General features: G+C 39.4%; 1 long non-coding RNA gene across 1 annotated transcript in view; it reads left to right on the top strand.

Annotated features, from left to right (window-relative positions):
* LOC146767645 (uncharacterized) overlaps positions 1-18,568 on the top strand; it is a 37,520-nt gene that overhangs the window by 8,802 nt on the left and 10,150 nt on the right. The window contains exon 2 of the long non-coding RNA XR_014954894.1: positions 927-1,084. This is a non-coding gene — a long non-coding RNA (uncharacterized LOC146767645). The remainder of the gene's footprint in view (positions 1-926; positions 1,085-18,568) is intronic.

Below are 18,568 nucleotides of genomic sequence, written 5' to 3'. Positions count from 1 at the left end.
CCTTGCATCAACATTTAATTGTGTTTGACTAAAGTACACATTTGCTGGAAGCATGTACTCAAAAACCATGCAAATGTAATTTTAAACCGTTGAAATGAATTGGCTTGAGCTTTTTACTTTTGCTAAAATACAAGTCAGTGGTTTTACATTTAAAAAACCTCATTTCTCTTTCAAGAGATTTTTTTTTTTTTGAGACTGTAACCAAAGCCAAAGAACAGCTGTACCACACAAACACAGGAAAGAAACTCTTGTCTTGTCCCCCAAAATATATGGAAATATCATAATTTCTGATCTTGCTATAGCTGATTTACTACAATTTTAACTTGGCAAACTAAAGTCATATGTTAGAGATTTATATTGCTTTACTTTTACCAAAACTCTCTCTCTTATGTAGCTTGGTATCAGCTAAAGTTAGGTTCACTGTTTTTTCCAGAGTAGGGTGACAGGATCAGAATCCCCTTGACTTTGCCATGGCAGATGCTGCTTGAGCTGGACACCCAGCTGAGGAAACAGCCCCAGGAAAGGGTAGCTCAGAGTAGTTTCTGCAGCTGAAGAAAGTACCTACACAAACCCCAGGACTTGCCTGTGGGTCACCACACTGCTTTTGGAGGAGATTTTTAAGAAATTGTGGGACTCCAGAGTCCAAGGATTACATAATGGTGAAATCAGGTATTGCAGTTACTGTGGAGAGGCACAGCATTTGTTCTGGACTAACTGGAAAGAATTCACTCCTTTTCTGAGGAAAATGTCTCTTCAGCCTGACTTAAAGCATCCAGTTCAATGTCCACCAAGTGTTTCAGGTTGCTCATTTGGGAGTTGCTTCTTTAGATTTTGCCCTTTTCACATGCCACCTCCAGACATTTCTTTTTGAATCCACTGGCATGCAGTGCTCCATCATGTCTGATTTTTTCCTTTCTCTTTCCTAGGCAAAACTGCTTATCAAACAACCAGAATTTGCAGTTTCCATCTGCCCCAAGCTGGACTTCGGGATAGAGGTGTAGCTGCAGGCTGCTGATCTCCTAAGAAGCACAGGATTTGGCGTCTGTCTGTGCCACAGTACCAAGAGGTTGTTTATCTCTTTCTGGTAAGTAGATGCAATGTGGACACAGGTGTAGCTTTTATGTAACCTCCTTTAGGGGAACATCTCAGGTTCCTCTCCAAATGCTCCCTTGAGGCTATGTGTTGGGGGAGCACATCCCATAACGATCCTGGTCTGTGCTGGAAATGTTCATACAGTAAAATCTACTCAGGGTTTTACTAGTTTTGCTGGATAAGGTAGATGGCATTGAGTGGAGAGCAGGTGAGCATGCAGCCTGAGCAGAGTTGTGTGGGAACACTTGGGCTGACTTGTTCTAACCTCAAAGTTGTGCATGGAATTAAATGCAGCAGGGAGAACTGCAGGGCTCCTTTTCCTGAATGACAGAAGTCCCTCTTGACAGACACAAGGAAGCCAGAATTGCTGATATACTGATAGAACATAGTTTCTAACATTTAAACAGCAGTTTAATTTTTCTGGGAGAAAACATCTCTAAAATTTCTGGGTAAAAAGAAAAGTAAACCTTCAGAAAACTGCAGATTGAAAGCTTGTATTTATGTAAATGGAAGCATGCTGCGAACCATTGGAGAAAACCTATATTTTCTTGCCAATTATAACAATATTAGGTAGCAGTGAAGGTTTCCAAGGCAACCTGGCCACGGGTGCATTCATGTGGAGTGTGTGTGACTACCTGCTTTGTCAAGCCAATGGATGCATGTCAGAAGGTGGTGTGTGGGGGGAGCACAGATCATTTCATCAATCTACACTGCAAAAACTATTTAAAAGTAGAGGGTTTGAGTTTTTGGGTTTTCTTAAATTATATGTCTAATTGTGCCAAGCATTTCACTGCATTTCTAGAATAGGCAAGACATAGGAATAGGCAAATATGTGGAAGCCAGGCTGAAGACACCTGGCTGGTGGGGTGTCCAGAGGGGTGTTGGAAGGGGCCTTCTGGGCACAAGTTAGTGTGAAGTCTGTTCATACATTCTCTGTGGATGTAAACAAATGTACAGCATCTTCCCCAAAAAAACTTCCTTCTTCCTTTTGTCTGAACTGACACCAGCCTGTATTTCCCAAGGTGTTAAACCAAGGGAGTTCTTCCAACACCTCATGTTTCTTGCCTTCAATTGCAGCACTTGGTACCATCTTCTTTTTGTCTGCCCCTCATTCCTCTCCAACTCATCTTTATTTGGTGTATTGAAGTTTTCCTGACCTCTCCAGCTGTCCTGTGAAGCACAGAGAGCAAAACAGAGAGCAGGGAAGATCACTGGAGAATGCAGCTGTAGCCTGATATTTGGCTGAAAATTTCCACTGGTCTTCAGTAGCAGTTCTCTTTCCAAATTAGTTTTGCTTCAGGAAAAGGCTGAAAGGATTCACAACTACCTTTCTCTAAACTGTTGTGGTATTGAGTTCACTGTAACTGTACAGCTTCCCCTGGGAATTAAAAAGTCATGTGAGGTGTTCAATAAGCAGTTACTCATTGAAAAATGCCTGTGTGTGATACCTGCTGGCTCTAGCATGAGGGCTTCAGCCACACTGAAACTCTGCTAATGTGCACAGCAACATTCCTTCCTCAGTGCTGCTTTGAGTAGCCAGGGCAGCTGCTGTGTGCAGCGAATGGCAATCACACCCTGAGCACCCAGAAGTAATCTTGAGTGAGAAATTAAGATGCTGGCAATTTGTGCTTAAATTATTTCACCTAACCGCTGCCTTTTACCATAGATTACAAAATATCCTCTGTGCATAGAGATGTGGCTGCTCACACACATCTAACTCAGCTCAAGAGCTCACACTTCTGTGCAGTGAGAACCCACCCAGCTAACCAAGCTAGGAAAATGTGCCCATCTGCCTTCCCAGAAGTTTTTCTCTGCACTGGCTGTCCTGAAATTGTAGGCATAAGCCTGTTTTTTCTTTGCTCATGGGCAAGCGGAGATAAAACTTGAAAAGAGCCAACCCAGATTGTGTCCCTTCAGTACCTAAAAGGGGCCTGCAAGAAAGCTGGAGAAGGACCTTCTATGATGGCATGTTGTGGTAAGACAAGAAGAAATGGCTTTAAGCTGACAGAGGATGGGTTAGATGGGAAATTAGGAAGAAGTTTGTTACTGTGGGGGTGGTAAGGCACTGGAAGAGGTGTCTCAGAGAATCAGTGGGTGCCCCATCCCTGGACATTGATGGAAGACATCTAAAGGTGGCAGTTCCTTTTAAGCACTAAATATGTTATTGAATACTTTGGCCCAAGTGATTCAGGTGCTCCTAACACGTAAGTCTTGTGTTTAAGCTTCTCAGCCCCTTTAGGGTTCTACATTGTTTGGAATTTTGGGTTCCAGAGCAAGGTGCATCAAGCTGTTGCTTCTGGAGGCAAAATCAAACACAGGATTGAATTGCCTTTCCTTTATACAACATGGGACGCTTGTCAGAGCTACAGAAATCCCATCTGAAAAATGATAGCTGTTGATTTTCTGCTTGCTTAGAATTATTAGTATTTTTTCTATACTGCAAAACCAGCCTTTAAATCAGCAAAATACCTGGGCATTAGAACCATGTGGAATGTAAAAAATACTGCTTCTTCTGGTTGAGCTACAAAAGTTCATTTGCAAAGTTAGGGGAAAATCTAAAAGTATGAATAATGATCTTAATTTGAAAGACATTTCACAAGTAAACATACTACAATTGTAGCTACAAATCAGATAATTTCTGTACATTCTGTACATTTTAAAACCCAGGAGTATAAAATTAAAAACAATAAAACTAAATTTAAATCCAAACAAATAAGAGGGGAATTCTAAGTAGAAGGTTTGTATTATTGAATTTATGGACCATTTCTTTATCTTTAAAACCTCAAATATCACATAGTGGTCTCTAATAATCTATGTTATAATATTTAAATGAGCATATACTTTAACATAAAGTGGTTTACAGTCAGTTTTTCTATTACTGTATAAGAAATGTATCCATGAAACATAAAAAGGTCAACTATTTCAATGAAATAACTTTTAAAAATAATACAGTTTTACAGCCATACATAACTATACGTATTTTATTATGTCAAAGAATATGAAAGAATATAGCTCTGTGTTAAACTGCAAGTCTTTCAAGGAGGATACATTAGCTTTAAACTGGGATATATGATCACTGAAATACATTATTTCTGCTTTGGACTTTACATTTCCAAGTGAAAGGTTTTTCTTCTTCCTACTTCCCATCTTTTTTCTCCTCTCATAAGAGTTTATCAAAGTACTAATATGTCTTGTCACTATGTATTTTATTAATAACTAATTAGACACTGGGGGCTCCCCTGCATTGTGTCCAACTCAGTGGCCCAGCTCTGCCATGAAAGGATAGCCCAGCTGTTCTGACCACGTTTTGGAAGGGTGCTGGGATGGGGAGCAAAGCTGAGGTGCAGCCACAGTGCAGGTGACAGAGAGGGTCTGGAAATATCCCCAGCCAAGGTGGGACTTTGACTGAGGGAGTGCCTAGGTTGGTGGATGGGAAACATTCATCAGAACTCCCTGAGAAGGCAGAAGGAAAGGGAGAAGAGACCAGAAAATATACTTTGCATATATATATTTGGCCCTCCTGTCTGCCTGTGACAAAGTATGGCTTGGTCTGAGCCGATCCTCAGAGAAATTCCAAATCCCTGGATGGGTTATGTAACTTCTGACAAGTCTATAGCAGCCCAGATATCTCTGCTGAGCTGCTACTCCTGTGTAAGCTGCCAGCATGTCCACCTTGACTGTGGGATCCCAGGAATACAGGTTCCCAAAGCATCTGCTGTTCCACTGTTAATTAATATCTCTAGGCCATACCCAACCTAAGTTTTATGCAACTAATTAAAAGAGTAAGCTTATTTCCAAGGAGCAGCTGTTCAGAGTTGGGAGGTAGAAGAAAGGTAAAAAGCATTCCCATTCCCTACACACCCTTCCTCTGAAGAAATTAATAGGTTTAATTAGAGTGGTTAGAAATGAACTATGAAAGTGGCAAAGTTAGTATCAGATAAATTAGGGAAATATTGGGACAGCAGATATATTTGTGACATTTTTAACAGAAATCTGACATTGCTAATTGCCAGTGCTGCTTGTTATGAAGGGGAGAAGTGCGTGCAGCAGGGCCTCGCAGCAGTGGAAGGAAAGCATTATAATCCATCCATTTCACACACAGTAACTGCAGCCTCCATAAGTAATTGGAGGGCACTATGGTATAACACCCACGCCACCCTGCTTGAAAATACTGGTGTTCTCTTGCTGATTAGCCCTGAAGTCAATGGGTAACATACAGGTTTGGTATAATGCAGTATGATATAATCCTCCTGTGTGCAAGTCATTGCACTTTGCATGCACACTTCTTTCTAGTACAGAAAAGAATCCGCTCAAAATAAACCTCATCTCTTACATTTCCTCTTGCAGCTGTGCTGGACTGTGCATCTTAAAAATTTTAAATACATATTTTTAAGAAGATCCTCTCTCAAATGATAGGCACAATTCTAAGATGTGGAGGTTCTACAGTAGGGATCATTTATAACTACAGCTATTCCCTTCCTGGAGAAAGAATTTTAATTGTTAATTGTGGTGGGACTGTTCATACTTTTGAAGTTATGCATATTCTTAAGAGACTTCGCTCAGTTTGAGTCAAAGTGATAAAGCTGAGAAAAGCTTTCATAGCAAATATATTTGTGAAAAATACTATAGATCTGTTGATACCAGAATGTTTTGTGGGCATCTCCTTTTAGTTCTTTTGATGTAGTAGAAGTACCTGAAATTTTGTCTGAGGAACTGAACTTAAGAAGTTTATTAGCTGAAATATCTTAACTTCCAATTTAAAATTGCTCTTTGCATCAATATTTTTTGTATTCAATTCAGACACTTCAAAGCAAAACACCTTGCATTTTGGTGGTTTTTTGTTTTGGTTTTTTTTGTTTTGGTTTTTTTTTGTTGTTGTTGTTGTTTTTTGTTTTTTGTTTTTTGTTTTTTCCTGAAAGTATAGGGTTCATTTAGTGTGGAGGAGAAAAAAATATGGGATTTTTAAGTCTAAAGGAGAGACCATGATGGAGTATATCTTTCCAAATAGATAAAAGGCTGATGTAGTAAGGAAGACAATAAATCTGCTCTCCATGTTCAGGATGGACACAATAAGAAATAATGGGGCTTTAACAGCAGAGGAAAACAACCCAAAACATCAAGCTAAGTATTAGGAAAATATTCCACTGGTAGGGCTATAGCTCTTGAAAAATTCTGCCTGACTGGAGATCTCCACCAAACTATCTCAACCTTGGTAAGGTTGAGGTAAAGCACCCTCAGGATTACAGAAAGGACTTGTTCTGCCTGGGGGCTGAATAATCTCTGAAGTGTCTCCAAGGCTTTGGATTCTCTGATGCTGAGGGCAGTTTTTTTAAAGATAAAACAGTATTAATATGGAAAGAGTCTGGTAAGAGATTGTAGGTGCAGCAAGTAGACTCTCAGAGTTTCCTTTGGACAGCAGTGGCTTTGGCAGGCTGGTGTGGCTGTCCCCAGGCCTTGTATGTAGTCTGCATGTTCACAGGCACAGACAGGGCTGGCAGAGGCAAAATATTTATTTTAATCCTTCTAAGAAATGACAAATTAAGATGTGATTATAGAACTGTTAAAAAGAAATTACCACAGAGGAATTTCCAGATGGTCATGCAGAATTACTATTGAAGAGTGAACAGCAAGGTTGAGTTATTTATCCAAGTAGAGTTCTTTCTTCTCTTTGTTTCAGGTTGGAGAGTCCCATTCTGTCTTCCAGTCCATGTAATAATTTCTTATTCAGTCCAGTTACAACTACCTTTCTGCCTGCTAGTTCCATTTTCTTGTCCAGTGCTGATTATATTCTTTAAAATCTAATTCCTCAAGAATATAAAATGACGGGCTCAGTTTCTTCCCTGCTGAGGAAAATAACCTTGAGACTTTTTTGGCTGGTGCAAAGCTTATTTGACTGGGTGTAAGGGATGCTTTGGTACTGTTTGGTGTACCAGTGTGCAGTTTTGCATGATAGGGTATCAGAGCAAATCACTGCTGATAACCTCCTAGGTTAATTGCTGTGCAAAGAGTGCCTTGAATCAACACATTATTTTTAATCCCAGAACACATTCTGGCTCTCTCTTTACTGTAACTCTATGGGGCTTCCAATTGTTATTTATGCATGATAGGTGACACTTATTTCAAAGCTACCTAAGTGATTTAGACACAACAGTTTGAATGTTTTGCAAGAGCTCATCCCTGTAGATGATTCTGGCATAATATACATGACAAATGTTTCTACAAATTCCAGCTAATGCATAGATAAGTCCCTACTCCTTTTTCTTACAGAAACTTCTAAAGCCTTGTTTGTTTAGCTACATTTTTTAAAGTCTTTTAAGTGCTGAGCATTGCACATGAGTCTCAGAGGTCACCATGAGATCCTGACAGAAATTCTCATCAAACTGGAGGTTTCTGTATTTGATAGTGTCTAAATGCTGTGTTTATTCCAGATGGTCCTCTGGGAGATGATCCCAGAGATGGAGAAAGATTTCAGTCAAATTAGTGGAAAGATTCCTTTGGCTCAGGCCCATAGAAACTCCAGAAATCAAAAACCTTGCACAGCACGGGACTTGTGGCTGCTGAGGATTAGGCTGGATGTAGTAGATGGGGACAGGCGAATGGAAGATCTCGGGATGTGACGGAAAGAAAGACCCCCCTTCCCCCTTTCCTCCTGCAGCATGTTATCCATTACCCCAAAGAATGTAACCACACCTAACCCAGTAGTTTTCCACTCCTGACTAACCCTAGAGACCCTACCAAACCCCCCTGACATAGCAAAGTCCCCCAAGACTATTTAAACCCATGAGATAAGATAATAAACGCTTTTGACCATCCACCACACTGGTGTCAGCGTCTGTTTTTAGCCCGAGGAGCCCGGGTGAAGCCAGGCTGCCGTGCTGTTCCTTGCAACCAGGTCGCTTCGCCTTCCCCTGAAGGCAACAGCTGTATTGCAGTTTTACTAAGGAAAATTTCTCAAGGTGTTTCACAAATTCACTGACCAGTCATGTGACAAGAGGAACTGGTAGCTTGCTCAATACTTCTTTACTATTCACACTGCTTGTGTTCAGTCTCCTTTTTCATTAGGTCTTGCACTTCCAAATCCCAACATTTTTCACAACCAACTATTTAAGTATTCTTGCCAAGGCACATTGCAAGGGAAGGCGTCTTCTGTTTCTCTTTTAATCTCTTACCCAAGAAATTGTGCCTCTGCAATGCTCTCTCATTTATTACTGTATCACTCACAGCTTCTTTTTTTGTGGTCTCACAGCTTGTCTGCAGTATTCCATCCATAGTAATCAAGAGTGTGACTGAATTTACATCACCTTGTAATGTGGGGAGCAGGGTAAGAAAGGAAGGGAGACAATGCTGCACACATCCTGTTCATCTCAGAATAATGGTCTGTGTACACAACACAATCAAAGAAAATGCTGGGTTTTTTTACATTGCAGTCAGCTAGAAGCTATTATAAAAATTTCCACTATTGGCATAAAAATAAATCTTGGCTTCCAGATAAAGCACTATAAGTTTTCTTTGCAGGTTCATAGAGTAGCTCTCAATTTACATCTTATATACAGAATTTGTGGAAGAAATGTGTATTAACTTTTTCATCAAAGTTTTAATCTTTGCTTTGTAGCCTGTGAGGCTTTCCATTGCTTCTTTATTGCTTTCAAGGCTGGTAGTGTGCTCACAGTGAGGACTGCTAAAAGTTATTTTTCCTTAATCCTTCTCCATCACATGCTTGGACCTAGAGTCTAAACCTATTATAGACTTTAAAGTTAACCTTAAGCATTCATGAAAGAAACGTACTGCAAATATAGCAGTGGCATCTGTAGCTTCTTTGTTTATAATTTTAAATTTTATGGGTTTTTTGAGGGGATTTAAAACAAAATACATTTGAAGTCATAAAATGCACATTGTGAAAGAAGTCATGTGGCTCAAAATACAAGAGTAAACAGCTCTGGCAAGGAAGTGTTCTCAACTACCCTTGCCATGTAGAATGACTAACCTGCTAAAATCATACTTGTCAGCTCACACAAATAAGCAGATAAGTTTCAGTAAAATGCAGGACTTTTCTGATAAATTGCAACTATTTCCATGGAAATGACAAGGATTTTGCTACTTGGGCTATTTCTGGGGATCTGTTGTATCATTGTTATATATTCTTTACAAGTTGCACTTGTTTGAAAGATTGTACTGGATGGAAATCATGATTTCTAGATGACTTCTAGTTTGAAGAAAGTTATTGTAGAGAACCTTTGCTGATCCCGATCATTTCTTGGTATAATACAGCTCTTTTCCTAAACTAAGATCTTAGACTTGCTTGCACTTTAGGTCAGGGTTGAGGATTATCCCATAAAGGATAGCATTCTTATCTAATAAGAAGGAAAAGATTAGAGGGTGGCCTTCACTGGTAAATTAGAAATATCCTTCATTTGTGCTCTTTGTGCTGCAGGTACTGCAGGTTGCCTGTCGGGCTGCTTTAGTTGCTGATATACCACAGGACTTTGCTGTTCAGATTCTGGTTTGAAGCAGTTTTGTGACTACTCTGACTCTCCTGTGATGAGACTTAATACACATTTACCTTCTTGGGAGGGAAAAGACCACACTCCGGTATCTGGGCTCCTTGTTACATAATGCCCCTAAGCTCTGCTTTACAGAGGCAGGAATGACCATGAATTAGTGCTAAATGAAACAAGGAAAAGAGGAAAGACAAGTGTTTTTTGTGCGTGGATATGTCTTCTGGGGAATGACCTACAGAGAAACTGTGCAGTGAAAGGAGAATTTGATAATGGCTAACACTCAGTGAGCAGTCAAATCCAATGAAGGTATGCCTTAGAAATTAGCTGTGCTGCATGAGAGGTGCAGAAAATTGCCAATGCATTCCTCAATATAATAAATGCTTTTTAACAGAATAGGCAGAAGATGATGCTGCACAAAGACCTATCTTTCATAATTTTAGCTTTATAATGAGACCACAGAAACCAACTTTTGTCATGAGCAAAAAAAGCCGTGCTTTCTTTGAACATAAGTGCTAGTAGTTGCATAATATGAAACTTACTGATGCATATAATGGTAGCACTGGGCTGTCTGAGCACAATGTATGCTTTAAAATTAATCTCTGCACAGATCAGCAAGCACATGCAGATTCTCCCATGTTGACAAGAGCAGTGCACTTTAGGAGAAGCCAAACTTCCAAAGCCTGGCAGCTGGAGTTCTCAAGCTTGTTGTTCCATTATTAACTCTGTAAGCCTCAGGGAAGGGGTAATGGATGAGATGATCCCAAGAGGTCTGTCCCAGACCTACTTTGTTTGGTTTCATGGTTCCTAACCAAGCAAGCAATAAGCACAAGTGTTCTCTGAAATGAGCAGAGGGAAAGAGATGTCTATTAGTTATGCAAGATACTGTGTTCAGTTCAAAGCTGTGTAGTCCATTCCAGAGTTCAGCAAAGAATAGGTGCAAGGAGCCACAGCCACAAGGACACTGCTTGGAGGGACCTTGCAACCCCCAGTGGTGCTGAATGTACTCTGAGAAAAAACACAAAACTATAAAGAATTTATTTCAAGGTAGTGACTTTGGGCAGGACAAGAGTGTTAGGGAGAACCTCTCCCAAGAGACCTGAAATGAGCAGACCTTGCCAACACTGCTCATCAGAATCTCATTTATTTTCAGCAAGAAAAAGTGAAGCATTTTACAGCTATACCAAAATCACTCAACCTATATTGAAAATACCAGGGATTTGAATCCCAGTGGCAGAAATGTACTGGGTTTCCCTGTTGCTTACTTGTGTGCTGTGATCCTTTGGGAAGTGTGGGTCTGGGGGGAGATGTCAAGCTCCCACTCAGGGCAAGATAGCACTGCATCCAACCACATTTGCTTGGGGCTTTGTCCACTTGTTCCTTGAAAGCCCCTGAGTTCTGAGATTTCTGTGCTTACCTGTCCTCCCAGTGAGTGCAATTCAATACATTATCTGCTCTCAGGACTGGGGTTGCCATAGATTAATCAAGCCTGGCTACAGAATGTTGCTGTATCTCACCTCTTTGCAGACCTTCTGCTGCTCCAGTTGCCATTTTCAACCACCCCTTGCAGCTTGCCTTGAAGTGATGTTTCTTGCATATTTGGTGATTTCAAGTAAAAGCTCCCTTTTTTTCCCCCCTCTTTTTATGGAAAAGGAAGGGCACATTTTTAGATTAAAGTCTGTCCCAGTCTTTTTGCAGTCCTTTGACAACAGCAATGCATTTCTGTGTTTCTCCTTTTGCCTTCTTCCAACAAATCAAGCAAGCCTTCAGTTCAAATTTTAAATGGAACCCAGTTGATTTGTAGAGATTTTGTTATGCATTGTAGAACATTTGTACTTTCACAAGCTCAGGTTAGAATTTTCCTTGTGTCTATAAGAATCAGCTATCTTTCCCCATCAGCTTTCAGGGGCTTTCAGGCACCCGTGAAAATACTCTGAGTGATTTAGGTACCTACTGAAAGTCATTCAGACAGAGAACCTATTGCACTTCTAAAAATAAGACTTTCTTCAAATGTGTTAAAAATCCCAGCTGCGACAGTGGTGGTGATAAGGCATTAAGTTGAACTCTGCCATTTTGTAAAACAGGATAATTTTTCTCTGTCTTCTGGCAGATATGCAATCTAGAAAAACAAGTCATTAAAAGATTCATTTGTAAGGATAAACAGAATTGACAAATAAAGCTATTTTTTGAAACTAGGCTGAAAAAGTATTTTTTTCTTGAGAGGTGATGATAGATTTCAAAGCTCAGTCCATGGTACCTAATGCCTACACCACAATTCTTCCCCCAATTAGCTGTTTGTAAGGCAGTGCCATCTTCCACTTGTCACATTATAGACTTTATTCAAATGAAATACCTGAAAGAAAAACCTCCAACCTGTCCAGTACTACTGAGCAGAATTCTATTATGTAAATCTACTTCCATATTTTGGGAACGAATGATAGGCAGGACATGAAATGGAAAAATAAATTATATGCATACAAGTAAAAGATCAGTCAGGCAATGTACTGAGGTATCATTAGGGCTGATGAATCACTATTATCATTATAAAAATAACATATAATGCTTCAAACCCTGCATCGTGGCTGACTTCTTTGCTGATGAATATTTATGCAGTTTCTTTTGTTTCTTTGTGTGTCTAACAGATGCCAAGCTAAGTTCAATAGACAAATTGCATCTCTGTGAACTGTCACAGCCTTGTCCTTGTTTTTTCTAGCAAACTGAAGTTAAATAGCAAAATAGAATAAATAAACAGAGGTCAGAACCTCCATCTCCGTACAAGATTCAATCAACTGATAAATAATGTGGAAGAATTCAGTTCAGATCAGAGAAGGAATGGAATTTAAATATTCTTTTTTTGCAATGAACTCTTGCATATCTGCACTCTGAGGATCATAAGTTACCTAACCAATGTGTGTGTCATAACTTAATTAGCCACATACTTATACTAAATTTCTCAATATTCCTTGTGTCTGTGCTCCTTAACTTCAGTTCAGGATGGGAGAATGATTATAAGCATATGGGGTTTATTAGCAAATAAGGCTTTTAAACAAATTAAAAAATTACGAGGACAAAAACAAAGGTGGCTAGATAATGATATTTGGAAACACAAAATCTGAGGTCAACAACATTTACCACCTTTTTCAATTGGTAATAAATCAGTTCCATTAACTCAGTGTCTTAGTGTAATGTTGTTCCTAAACAAACTTTTATTTTAGCACAATAGTTTTTATGGCAGGTGGGGTTTTTTGGGGGAATTTTTATTTGGTGCCTCCAGATGTACAGTCCTATTGATTTGCTTTGCAAGCTTTCTGTAGAAGGTAGAATCAATGGAGCACTGTCACCCAAACAACCCTGAAGTAGAATTTATAGATCTGGGGAAATTACTTAATTGTTGGAATGATGCTGGTAGCTAAGCCTGCCCACTAACACTTGTGCAACTACTGTGCATTTTCCAAGTCCCAGGCATCAAATATATAACAGTATATACAAGTAACTGGAAAATAATGTAAATACTTCTGGAATGTCATCACTTTTGTGGGGCATTACACATAATTTAACTGATGCTCACACAGGGATACTATCTCTGAATTTTGTCCTTAATTCTTCCTAGAACAGGCTTGAGTCTTTTGACATCTGAGATGAACGAGGTTTCCCACAGCTAACTTTGGCTATACAAAAGCAAAGTTTGCTATTTAAAAAAAATACCAGGCAGAATTAGGTAAAGGATTTTCTCCTCTCTCAGTGCCCACCACTTCTTTCTGTCTTCATATGGAAAGTCTCTCCTTGCAAAAACAGAGGGCTGAAGAGATACATGCCTTCCAAGAAGCAAATAGCTCAGCATCACTTCACTAAGTGATACATTTGCAAAGATCATGGGTCTACTTTGATAAGTAGAAACTCACACAAAAGTTGATTCTCCCTCATCAGCTTGATAATTGCAGTGCCCATCAGTACAAGCCCCACAAATCACTGTGATTACTTACAGCCCAACCTCTTCTCCAAAGTCTTGTAGTCCCTCTGTTCCAACTTCTTCAGGAGGAAAGGTTGCTGATATTTAAAAATAACAAGACTGCAACCAAGCAGCTAGCATGTTTTGCGGAGACAGGGGGATTCTTTCTTTGTTTTGTTTGGAGTTTTTTTAATCTGCTTTCTTTTGCCTGGTAATCCAACACTCTACATCTTTTGGTCAGCTTTGTCAAGGAAATTTTTTATATCTTCACAGAAATCACCACCTACCATACCCAGGTATACAGAAGGTACTGAGCCTTACTCTGAACACCTCCTCTTCTGTGCTTGGCTGCTGCCAGGATGTTTTCCAGTGATGCCTTTTCCAAGGGATCCAACAGTGCATAACACCACACCATTTTCTAGCACTTCCAACTCCTGAAGACCAGCATTGGGTGTGGAATCAGAGGAGTGTTATTTACGAGGAAATCTTTTTACATACTTGCATGATACTGTCTTTAGCCAGTGTCTCTTGAAGTGGCAATGTAAAGTCATTTGATTCACTTGCTTGACCAGTTTCTAATTGGATATAATGAAGCAATGTGAGATCGCTGTACGCACTCCCTCCCAGCACCGCTCAATTATTCCTTTTATTCCTGTGATGAGATCAGCAGGACAATTTCATACATGCTGGGCTCTCCGTGCAGCAGACAGTCCCACCCAGCTAATGAGGCATTACTGCCATTCCAGCACCATCACATTTTTATTCACTTCTCCTTAGATTTACACTTCATATTCATATTCCCCTCTGCAAGTACCACATAAGTATATCAGCTTCTTAATGCAAAACAATACACAATCTGGTGGTGTGCATTACACATCTATACCTTTTGCTAAAAATCAGCTGTGCATTAAATGGATGGTATTTCTATTTAAAACAGCCAGCATGGTCTGAACAGATACACTGTAAGCTGGTTGCCTAGGCAACAAAATTCCTTAAATTGGAGGGGTCTGTAACAGAAGATGTTTATCTAGCTTTAACTTTGGGGCCTGGTTTCTAAAAATCTTAATTGACTCCTTTCAAATGTATTTTATCTAGTGATGATGCTACATTTCAAGCAACAACTAGGACAGATTCATCTACTGTATCTCTGATACAAATTATAGCTATAGAGCACATAAAATAGAGACAAAGGTTAAAGGGTAACTTATTTCACAGTTTGGTAATTGTTTAGATGGTTGAGCCTTGCCTCTTGTCTGCTAGCTTCACTGTATATTTGTTCATTGACTTCATTGATATAAAGCATAAAAAATTATATTTGCTGATTTGACAACTGGACTATCAGATATCAAAATTCTTGACCTTGTTTTTATTAAGTTCTGTATTTTCTTAATGCTTTCTGTAAGTCTCCCTGCAGTGTGCTTCTCTCTCCACATAACTCAGGATAGAGGTTCCCTCTAATCCTGGAAATTTTGTTGGACCCATTATCAAGGTACTGAATGTATTGTAGAGATTTTTATTTTGCTTAACTTTTTTTTTTTTTTTTTTTTTTCCTAAATGGGATGGAGTTTGCTCTCAGTGATGTTTCCCTTAATAACCCCCATGGATGCAGAAGTAGGGTTGCATGTTAGCATGACTTGGCAGCAAGGCAAGGCTTTTAGGGCTTAGTGCTCCCACACTGGGAGCTGTGGATCCATGGCAGGGCAGCTGTGCCACTGCCAGGGCTTAAATCAGTGTCTCAGGTGCAACATCAGACTCTGCTATGAAGGGGGACAATGCAGGGCACAGCAATTCCATCAGTGTGAAGGTGGGGGTGGCCATACATCTAGGGGGGATCTGCAACACCAAGTTGGGGAGAACCATTTCAGGTATTCCAGCATCATTTTTGCAGGAGTTCAGCACCCATAACTGGTGGGAAAATCCCAAAATGTTTATTTCCCATTAGTCATTACTTAACTGAGGAGATAGTCTAAAATATTCAGTGTTAGGTAACTTCTGCTGTTCTTACAGCATCAAAGGCTTCTGAAAAGCCAAGCATGGGTTCATCCTGCAGTCTGGGGCAGCTGATAAATTCCTTTCAGAGGAGACTGTGTGTGCAAAGTTGTTCCCACTCAGGATCTTGGGAACCAAGTTTTCTGGATTTCCAGGGACTTCAAAAGGAATTAAAATTAATAGGAGGTAAGCATGCAGATTTCTTAAGAAGTTTTAAAAGCGAAGGCTTAATGTTTCTGTAGGTGGTTTTTTACAAAATGCTTGAGAGATTTGAGAGCACAAGGCTCTCTGCAAGGCAGTAGGACTGTACTCCTCAATCCCTTTAGGGAGAGGATGGTGGACTGCTTACCCAAAGACAGGTAGAAAATATCTCCCTAAAGAAAAAGCTGAGAATTCTCTGCCTTGTGTTTCCTTTCTACTCACCTGGATTATACTGATCTGCACTGAAAGCAAATGTAGGACTGGGAATCAATCACATATAAGTTACTTCTGCTGTCTGAATTTAAGTGTTTTTTAGTTCTTGTCTGGAGCTGTGGTTTAGGGGAAGGCATGCACAGTTTTGTGAATTTTAACTTTGGGAGGAAAGAATTTGGTGTGCATGTGCTCTGGACAGCAGAAACTTTGCACAGATTATGATGATATTGCTTTTGTTTTGTGTCTTCTCCAAAATTAAATCTCAAATTAATTAAATTAATTAAATGCCAAATAAATACTGATTTCCCCACTGTAGATTGACATTTCTCAGCACTTTGTTTCTAGGGCAGTTATTCTTGCTTTTCAGCACTGTTTTCCACAGATGTTTTTAAAAGCCTTTGGTAAGTATATCTTGAATGCAACACATGGAAACAGTCATGTACACTCGTGCTTGTGTATTCATGAAATAGAAATTAAACTGATTTGAGGAAATCTGGTAAAAAAGACCTGTCAAATGCAAAATGTTCAGTGCAAAATGCAGGCAGCAAAATATTTTCTGCTCACCTGAGTTTGCCTCATCCTTTTCTTGCTGAGCACCCATTTGCTCCCTCACCTGAGGACAAAAGCTTTCTCATTTTCAGTAGGCTTCTCTAAAAATTCAGACAACATGTTTGCTGTTCTCTGCAGATAGATTTTGGCCTTTAAAAGCTCAGTCTTGCTGTATGATTATGAAAGTATTACTGAATATTTTTATTCTGTTTTTTTATTTTTAACTGTCCATCAGTTTTCAGTACCTGAAAATCTCAGTGGTTTTGCCAAGAGAGAGATGTCAGATTCAGCTCAAAGGATTTGCCATGATAGCAGCCTGTCACTAGGACCACTCAGTGACTCAAAATAAGATGCTTTGTTCCTAAGCCTTCTTTTGCATGTAGCCCTGGACATTTATTATGATGAGTTCAGCTTAGACAGATGTGTTTGCAGGTCCTGTCTTGTTCTTACAGTAAACAGGAGAGATGTAAAAATGTACAACTAATTGCCAGTGGGGTAATGAATTTCCTCATACTTTGACAGAGCCTGTTAATTAAATTGTGATTCTGAGGGTTGTTGAATAAAAAATTCTGCTTGGAAAAGGATAGCCACACACCAGAAGGGTAGAGACCCATATCATGCAAAATATAAAGCTTTAGTAAACTATTCTAGAGCAAACTTCTGCTTTTTAAATTACTATTACTATTATTATTTCTTTCACATTTGACTGAGGTTTTAAGATGTTTCAAAGATGAAAATGAACATTTGGAAAGGATCAGGCATTTGGAATTGAATGACATAAGCATTTGTTTAAGGAAAACAGAACAAAACAACAAGAATAACAACAAAAACTCAAAAAGAAAACCAGCAAAAGCAACAACAACAAAAAAAACAAACACAACCCAACATACCAACCTGAGATGTCTAGATTGTTACCATCCTGTACCTTGTTCCTTCCTAGGCCTTCACTGATATGAGGAGTAAAAGCAAACTGAAAGGTTCTTTCTAAAAAAAAACCCAAACCAAACAAACAAACAAACAAACAAACAAAACTGTAGTATTACCAGATAGATATTTTTTTCTTCCAAAGCATTCTTTAATAGAAAAAAATTCTTTGCTTTTTGCTTATCTAAGAGCATGTGACATTCATCTGAATTGCAGGTGAGCTCACAGAGGACTACAGATCTTCTGCTATCAGTAAAAAACAGCTTTTGAGTTAGCTCTGCATTGGAATAGCTGAAATCCTCTTCAACTGAAGGCAGTGGCAGCACAGCCCTTTATGAGAAAAACAAACAAATTGAAACCAATCTGTGGGGCATTTACTAAATCACATAGCCAGAATTCATGTATAGAGTATTTAAAGTCAGTAAAATCTGCTTGTGGGAAATACATTTGGGAGCAAAATTACTTAGGATTTCTCTGTCATTTTACTTTGCTTTAATTTTTGAGTTACATTTGGAATCGCTTAATACTTTTTCTGAAATATGGTAGGCACAAAATCTAATAACTGGAGAATGGCAAAAAAACTAGGATTGGAGGCAAGAAGGACATACAGGTGACTTCTGAATTCTTCTTCTTCCATGGCTTATCTCACCCTGTATGATTTATGCTTACTTGCTTTTAATAGCAATGGAAGTGGAAAGTGCTAGTGGTGCTCCTTTCTTATTTTTATTTTGTTGTATCTGGTGAGAGGAAATTTATGTCAATCCATTATTTGGCAGTGCTGGATGGTTCTTTCCCTGCAGTAGCAGATAGACCAGTCTAGCTATCACATTACTGTTTTGTGTCTCCTGCTGGCATTCCCTGTCTCAGGACCCACATCACCCACTGTGGTTGAGTGGTTGAGAGGGTTAGTCATCTCCATCTCATCTCCATGCTGGCTGAAGTGCAGACCCAGACATTTCTGAATATAAAAGGCCCATCTTCCAACTTCAGGTCCCATCTTCCAACTTCATTTCTAGTGTCTGCTGCCATTGGTTTGACAGATTGTCTCTTTTTTTGAGCCTGACACTGAAACATGCCCTTACAAAGTCCCAGTGCTGTGCTCAGCACCCTCCACAGCTGTTAAGGAAGTGCAGTGATGGAAGGCAGAGCTTCTATA

Source organism: Lonchura striata, chromosome 4, assembly GCF_050655825.1.
Source record: "Lonchura striata isolate lonStrDom1 chromosome 4, ASM5065582v1, whole genome shotgun sequence".
In the NCBI taxonomy this organism is placed as follows: Eukaryota; Metazoa; Chordata; class Aves; order Passeriformes; family Estrildidae; genus Lonchura; species Lonchura striata.
This window is presented reverse-complemented; position numbering and strand designations above follow the sequence as displayed.